At 32.3% G+C, this 8,824-nt stretch overlaps 1 non-coding gene across 1 annotated transcript; it reads right to left on the bottom strand.

The window, feature by feature from the left end:
* Positions 1–8,202: 8,202 nt before the first annotated feature.
* LOC132612468 (small nucleolar RNA R71) lies at positions 8,203–8,308 on the bottom strand. The gene has a single exon (XR_009571826.1). It is a non-coding gene; the product is annotated as a small nucleolar RNA R71 (small nucleolar RNA).
* Positions 8,309–8,824: the final 516 nt, after the last annotated feature.

Genomic DNA, 8,824 nt, shown 5'->3' with positions numbered 1-8,824 from the left:
CTGGAAGGTAATGTCATATTTTTTCAATTCTAAATTTTGGATGAATTGATAATTCTGCTGGCCAATTGCAGGTCTCTTCACAATTCTCCATTGCTAATCGCTACTCCTTCCCTATTTTGAAGTTCCATCTATCTCTTTGGGTGAGTTTTTTAAACTTTTTCATGTGCTTTTTTCTTCTTCGTCTTTCAGTATCGGATATATATATATATGTTTTACTGAGTTGCTTCTCCATATTCCACACTCTTTCAAAGTTTGAGTTTTTTTTTCTATTGATGGTCATTGATGTTGTGAAAATGGTATGTTGTCGGGGTTCTTCGCTTCCATATTTGTACAACTAAATCCATGCATATGTTCGTTTTGGTTGGTTTTGGGATACGAAGTGTAAGTCACACTGGGTTGAGGCAAAAGTCTGCCTTAAGGCAATTTTTTTTTCTTTTGCCCGAATAGGCCTACTTTGCTACGACACTCTGCCTTGTGATTTTTTTTTAATTTTTGATTGAGCGGGAGTTTGAATCCGGAACCCATGAATTTCTAGGCGAATGACAAAAATTAAAGACCACCCCTGAATAAGGGCAATCGTGCAAATTGCCCAAGGGGGAGGGGATTACAAGGTGGGGAATCGAACTCTCGCCAACAAAGTGAAAGTTCAGGTAGTCAAACAACTGAGCTACTAATTAAGATCCCCATATATAGATCACCTTAATTTACATGCATCATGTTAAAAAAAGAACAAACTAATTAAGAGTTAAACTTTAAATAAGAAAGATTTAAAAGCTTTTATATGATCACCTTAAATTACATGCATGGTGTGTGTTGGGTCCGTGCTTTGCACGGGCTATACCTTATCTAGTCAATATTAAAAAATGCAAAGATACGTGTGCTGTTGGGAGAACTTTTTAGCAAAGGTCAGAAATGGAAATGATTGAAGTTTGGTCATTTTTCGTTGTTTTCAATTGTTTGATTGAAGTTTTCATATCTTCTATATATATAAAATAGGAGATGTGCAAGCCATATGATTAAGCCAGGTGGCAAGCTAATAACAAGCCATTTGACAATTTTAGGACAATATTTATTATTTATTATTTGTTGTAAGGATTTATAATTTAAAGTGAATTTTAGAAGATTTTAAACTTGAATTTGATGATAAACCTTTTGAAATTTAAATTAAAAGGATAAAGCAGAATCCATATATACATTAGATATGAACATGGTATTTTTAGGTGTAGTAATTATCCATCATAGCTTCATTAATATATATTTTTTTCAGAAAAAATAAGCTTATAACGGAAAGATAAACTTTTTGAATTTGTATGAAAGATATCATTTTAAAAGATTTTAAACTTGAATTTGATGATGAACCTTTTGAAATTTAAATTAAAGGATAAAGAAGAATCCATATATACATTAGATATGAACATGGTATTTTTAGGCATCATAGCTTCATTAATATATATTTTTTTCAGAAAAATTAAGCTTATAACGGAAAGATAAACTTTTTGAATTTGTATTGAAAGATACCATTTTAAAATTGAAAGGTAACACACACTCAATTCAAATTTAAAATTATTAAATAAATATTAGAGAACTGATTTTTACTACGAAAGTTGATAATAAGGTATTGGAATTGCAAAGTAGTTAAATTTTACTTTGCATTGCTTGAAATCCCATACAAAAATTAGTCACTCCATTCTTTTGAATTAGTACATATAAAAATAAATAATAGTACTAAAAAACTAGCTAATTGATAACTTGATGCAATGAAAACATTTTCACGAGCACATATAAGTTTTAAAAAAGGAAAATTTATTTATGAAATAAGAAATATATTATTTAATAATATAGTATGTTGACTAATGATAAGCTTCGGAGCAATAGACTAAATTTAAATCAAAATAAATTTTCATTTAAGTAATTTCAGTAATATAGCAATTAAATCATAAAAATGTCCTTAGTGGCATTATATTTTATTGTAGTCATATTTATATTATAAGATAAGGATTAAGAAGGATCTTAGGATCTATCTTTTAGATATACACTACGTTGTTTTTGTTTGAAAAAAAATAACAGATTTTATACTTAATAGCTTATTATTTGGCATGGTTTTTGAATTGAGTTTAAATGAATTGGAGTTGGTGTGAAATTCCAACTTTTAACCGCTTATTATGCTTCCTCAGCAACACACTTTTTTTAGGGTTATTTCTTTTCTCTCTTTTTGTTGTTGATTATAAGTTTTAGTTATGCTTATCAAGTTTTAGACGGAAGAGTTATTATTATCAGTGGTGAAAGAGGATTTTTTTTTTTTTTTAAATATGGCTCTATTGAAAGATGATTTTTTTTATATGGCTCTATTCACTATCCTAAGAGCACTTATCAAAAGAAACCTTATTTCTTTTTATATCTAACTCCGTTTGTTCTTATCTTCTCCATGATACTAACCTATATATATACTATTGTTGAAATGCAGGTCTTCAATTGGTTCATGAATGCTCAAGTTCAACTATATATATGGAAGCCAATGGCAGAGGAATCAAAAAACTTCAAGTTGAAAACGTCACTTTTCTATTCCTTTTTATTTGAAATGGCTTTAGAATATCATGTAAATGCCAAAATATTTTCCCCATCAAGTATTGTTTGTGTCCTAAGACTTACAAGGTGTAGATTTTTTTATTTTTTTTTTGTATACCTTTAAAAAAAAAACATAATTGATCTTGGATTTTTGGTGGTGTTTTCAAATGAAAAGGTAATCTTTTTTATTTGTGGTTAGTTTTTTTTGCTAACCGTGATAATTTCCTAAGCTTATACATTCTTCAATGTTAAAAGTTAGCTGAATGGTTGCTTTTCTTTTCTTATAGCTTGAAAATTTGTACTAAATTATGATCAAGTGTGCAAAAAAATATGAGGGTAGATAAATGAAGTGATTTTTTTGCAGTCATAAGAGGTGCGTGTTTCAAAACCTACTCAAAAATAACGTAGCTATATAATGAATTTTGCATTGCTTCTTATAATGCATTAAGCAGACATTTTAGCAATACAAAATTCCATTGTTGGTAATTGTTTTTGACCTAATAGAAAATTATGTGACATGATTACTCAATTCAATTCGGAATTCTTCATTCACATTTTTTTTAATTACCAAGGAGCCTACAAGGTGAGGTGTTCTTTTCTTACTTTATTTTTCTTAATTTATTATTAATTTTTAAAGTTTGTTTTATACTCATATAGTTACTGCATATCCTTTTTATTTTTAACCAAATTTCTTTATTTTTTAGCTCCTGCTTTTTTTTACTTTTTAGATTTGTCAAGAACCTATTGGATAAAAATAGTTCAGAAAATGTTCTCGGTATCTAATTACTTGAGGTCGATCCTTAGAGTTTAAGCATTGATGTTTTATCATATTTATCGCTCTTCGCAAGTTTAGCACTAAAATCACCTTCTTAAGAAGAAAAGAAGAAGACAATAAAGAAGAGTTTGAAGAATAAGTAAATTCTAGGTTTTATCAAGTATTGGGACAAGAAATAACAACAATTTAATGATGAATACGTATAATATTGTATCCATTATCTTTTTTCTCAGTGCAGGTTCATGGTTCATCTTTGATTTTTGTCTAAGGAAATGGACCATCATTATTTGAACTCCGAAAAAAAGGTAATGATAGAGCAAGTTTGTCATTTTGGTGAATATATATGATAATGGACTTCAAAATAATTTATGTCTTACAATCACATAAATAAATTTACAAAAATCAATTAGTTTATCTTATCTAAGTATTATTTTTTGTTTAAGGGTTAGAAAGAATGTAGGTTCATTTCTTTCTAATTACAAGCTCTAATCAATTAGCTTAAAGACACTTCTCTTCTATTTATGGAATATAGTTTTTTTTTCCTCCTTTTCTATGTCAAGGAATATATGATAAACATATTGACTAACTATAAGAAAATCTAATAAGGTATGCATATAACGTAAAATGATATTTAGCTAAGCGGTGAATTATTAAAAATTACATGACAAGTTTTGGAGGATATTAATGAACACTAAAATAACATGAGTGCAGTTAATTTTTGAATTGATTTTTTTTAATAGCTGGAATTTAATTTGGAATATAAACTTTCTAAAAAGTATGTAGTTTGTATTTTTCTTTAAATGAAAGATAAAAACGAATATTTTTACTATAAAGAGGAATTAAGTTAGGAGTAATTGGAAAACCTTAACTATTAGTATAGATTCTTTTCAGAGAATATGAATATGGATTGGAACGGGTAAAAATGAAATTCAATAGTTGTGAAAGAAAGTAGCTATAAAAGTTAGATTTCAAACTTCTTTTTCTACCCTAAAAGTTTTTTAAGGAATCACTTTAACAACCTTTAATTATCCTTTACATGCAAGAGAATATTACTTGACCAGAAAAATAAAGGAGGAGTATTAAAAATTGACTAGATAAAATAGTGGTCTCCACAAAACTATTAGTATAAATATTGAAGGAAATACAGACATATTGTAAATAGATTTGAGTAATAATTTACGATTAATTCCATTTGACATTGATCGCGCATCGCTCGGGTACGAATACTAGTAATTGAAAATGAATGAGTTTAGTATTTTATTTGTCCTCTACCCACTTTATAGCTTTATGCCGGAAAGTCCTATTACGGAGATAAAATGCTCTTTTATCCTAGATCTTTGATAAAGATGAAATAATACCTTATTACCCCCACCACAACTTGTTGGTGGTAATGAATTTAGCACCTGAAATTAAATTAGACATGGTACTAGAAGATTCCAGTTTTAAAATTATAAAATTAGATGGTTGTTTCCCGTGATTCATTAATGTACAGTATGGCATGGTACAGTATGGTGTTGTACTGTATTAAACTGTATTAATGAACACAATGTTTGGATAGACTGTATCTTTTGTTGTGATTTAATAACATTTCTATTGTATGGTTTGACTTTATAGTACTTGTATAATAACTTGTACGTTTACTAAAATACCCTTAACTCTAAATTAGAAATTAGTTTATATATATCAATAAAACTCAGGTAAAGGATAAAATAGGAACTAAGTAGGTGATGGGTGGGGGGTGGTGGAGGGGTGGGTGGTGTGAGGTGGGTGATCGTGGGGATAATGGGTGGTAGGGTGGGGGTGAGCAGTTGTGGGGTTGGGGTTGTGTAGTGGCGAGGGATAGTGGGTGGGGGTGGCCGAGGGGTGGGTGGTTGTGGGATGAGGATGGTGGTAGTGTGTGGTAAGGTGGGGGTGAGTGGTTGTGGGGTGCAGGGGCGGATTTATAGGCAGCACAGGGTGTTCGGTGAACACCCTCGGCGAAAAATTCCGCTGTAGATATAGGGTAAATTTTCTGAGTCTATGTAGATATATATGTTTTGAACACCCTCAACAACATGGAAAAGGCTAGCTCAGCGGTTTCAGGGTGTTCAAAATAAACCTCTAAGTCCTGGGTTCTAGCCTGAGGGACATCATATTTTTTAAAGTTTAGCTCTTATTATTTTTTTCATTTAATTTATGAAAAACAGACGACGCCGTTTAGCTACTTCTAATTTTTTATTTTTTTTCAAAAATGTGGTGGAATTAGGAATTTTTAATCCCAACAATCAAAAAGTCAAAATCAGCTCCCAATAAACCTTGTTTCCACCAACACTTGGGTATAACAATTCACAAATTACAAAGCACCGCCGCAACCATCGGATCACCGCCGGCCGGCTGGAATTTCTTTCCAACTACAGTAGCTTTCTCTGGTGACTGCTAAGCAACACATGCTTGCAAGATTTTGAATCATTGTGAATCATGTGAATGTTATATTGATACAAGAAATAACAACAATTTAATGATGAATACGTATAATATTGTATCCATTATCTTTTTTCTCAGTGCAGGTTCATGGTTCATCTTTGATTTTTGTCTAAGGAAATGGACCATCATAATTTGAACTCCGAAAAAAAGGTAATGATAGAGCAAGTTTGTTATTTTGGTGAATATATATGATAATGGACTTCAACATAATTTATGTCTTACAATCACATAAATAAATTTATAAAAATCAATTAGTTTATCTTATCTAAGTAATTTGTTTTTATTTTTTGTTTGAGGGTTAGAAAGAATGTAGGTTCATTTCTTTCTAATTACAAGCTCTAATCAATTAGCTTAAAGACACTTCTCTTCTATTTATGGAATATAGTTTTTTTCCCCCTGCTTTTCTATGTCAAGAAATATATGATAAACATACTGACTGACTATAAGAAAATCTGATAAGGTATGCATATAACGTAAAATGATATTTAACCAAGCGGTGAATTATTAAAAATTACATGACAAGTTTTGGAGGATATTAATGAACACTAAAATAACATGAGTGTAGTTAATTTTTGAATTGATTTTTTTTAATAACTGGAATTTAATTTGGAATATAAACTTTCTAAAAAGTACGTAGTTTGTATTTTTCTTTAAATGAAAGATAAAAACGAATATTTTTACTATAAAGAGGAATTAAGTTAGGAGTAATTGGAAAACCTTAACTATTAGTATAGATTCTTTTCAGAGAATATGAATATGGATTGGAACGGGTAAAAATGAAATTCAATAGTTGTGAAAGAAAGTAGCTATAAAAGTTAGATTTCAAACTTCTTTTTCTACCCTAAAAGTTTTTTAAAGAATCATTTTAACAACATTTAATTATCCTTTACATGCAAGAGAATATTACTTGACCAGAAAAATAAAGGAGGAGTATTAAAAATTGACTAGATAAAATAGTGGTCTCCACAAAACTATCAGTCTAAATATTGAAGGAAATACATACATATTGTAAATAGATTTGAGTAATAATTTACGATTAATTCCATTTGACATTGATCGCGCATCGCGCGGGTACGAATACTAGTAATTGAAAATGAATGAGTTTATTGTTTTATTTGTCCGCTACCCACTTTATAGCTTTATGCCGGAAAGTCCTATTATGGAGATAAAATTCTCTCTTATCCTAGATCTTTTATAAAGATGAAATAATACCTTATTACCCCCACCACAACTTTTTAGTGGTAATGAATTTAGCACCTGAAATTAAATTAGACATGGTACTAGAAGATTCCAGTTTTAAAATTATAAATTTGGATGGTTGTTTCCCGTGATTCATTAATGTACAGTATGGTATGGTACAGTATGGTGTTGTACTGTATTATACTGTATTAATGAACACAATGTTTGGATAGGCTGTATCTTTTGTTGTGATTTAATAACATTTCTATTGTTTGGTTTGCCTTTATAGTACTTGTATAATAACTTATACGTTTACTAAAATACCCTTAACTCTTAATTAGAAATTAGTTTATATATATCAATAACACTCAAGTAAAGGATAAAATAGGAACTAAGTAGGTGGTGGGTGGGGGTGGTGGAGGGGTGGGTGGTGTGAGGTGGGTGATCGTGGGATGAGAGTGGGGATAATGGGTGGTAGGGTGGGGGTGAGCAGTTGTGGGGTTAGGGTTGTGTAGTGGTTAGGGATAGTGGGTGGGGATGGGGGTGGTGGAGGGGTGGGTGGTTGTGGGATGAGGATGGGGGTAGTGTGTGGTAAGGTGGGGGTGAGTGGTTGTGGGGTGCAGGGGCGGATTTATAGGCAGGACAGGGTGTTCACCCGAACACCTGGCGCCGTTGCTGGGGAATACGGTTTTGAAATACTGATTGTGCGTACTCTTCTTTAAAACCTTTTCTATTCCATTACACCTTATTTGCTGTTGTGGTGAACCAGGTAAACATGGCTGGAAGACCGAATCGAAATCAAGAAAACCAAGGGGGACTCCAAGTGAACCCTCCTGCACTAGAAGAGGACGAAGATGAGAATATATTTGCAGAATTCATCAATGAAGCTGATTATGCTTCTGCTGTGGTCCCTCCTAGGACTGGAAATGCTACTTTCAAAATTGATAGTTCTATCTATCAGCTGCTGAAACTTGAAGGTTATTTCTGGAATTCTTTGGAGGATTGTCCACTCCTGCATTTGAAAAACTTCCTGCATGTGTGTGCTCAACAATCCCAAGGTGTTGTTTCTGTTGATGCACTTCGGTTACAGGTCTTCAAATATTCCTTGGCTGGCCAAGCAAGGGAATTGTATGAAAAGCTTCCCAGCAACTCTATTCATACCTGGAGCGAGCTAGCAAATACATTCTTGAATAAGTAGTTTCCACCGAGCAAAAAGGCTGAACTTCGAGATAAGATCTTTGAGTTCAAACAACTCCCGGGGGAACAATTATATTCGGCATGGGAGCGGTTCAAGTACTATCTAGCTCAATCTCCAACTCACGGGTTTTCGGATGCTATCCTCTCGGAGAAATTCTACAAGGGCTTAGATACAATGAATTAGATTGCTGTCAATACTGCTGTAGGAGGATGCTTCATGGACAAGTCATTTATCGTTATCACCCGTTTGCTTGATAAACTCACCACCCACAATCAAGCTTGGCATTCAACTGATAGTGAGAGTCTCTCTTATGGTAGTCCTTCACTAGCTGCCGTTGCAAAAGAAAACCATGAGAGAGATCATGCCTTTGCTCAATTGCAAACCACGATGGATTTATTATCAAAGAAGTTGGCAGAAAAGGATGCACAAGGGGTAAATGTTGTTGAGGAATTACCACCTCATCCACAGGGAATGTATCAGGTCCCTGAGGGGATGTACCAAGATGGCCAACAACAGTATGAAGATGCTAATTATGTCAACAACTCGCAAGGGGGTTATCAAAGGCAAAATTATCAAGGTCCGGGTCATCACCCATGGCAAAAGCCTCAACAACAATTTCAAGGGAACAATTATAGCAGAAATAA

Source organism: Lycium barbarum, chromosome 9, assembly GCF_019175385.1.
Source record: "Lycium barbarum isolate Lr01 chromosome 9, ASM1917538v2, whole genome shotgun sequence".
Lineage (NCBI taxonomy): Eukaryota > Viridiplantae > Streptophyta > Magnoliopsida > Solanales > Solanaceae > Lycium > Lycium barbarum.
This window is presented reverse-complemented; position numbering and strand designations above follow the sequence as displayed.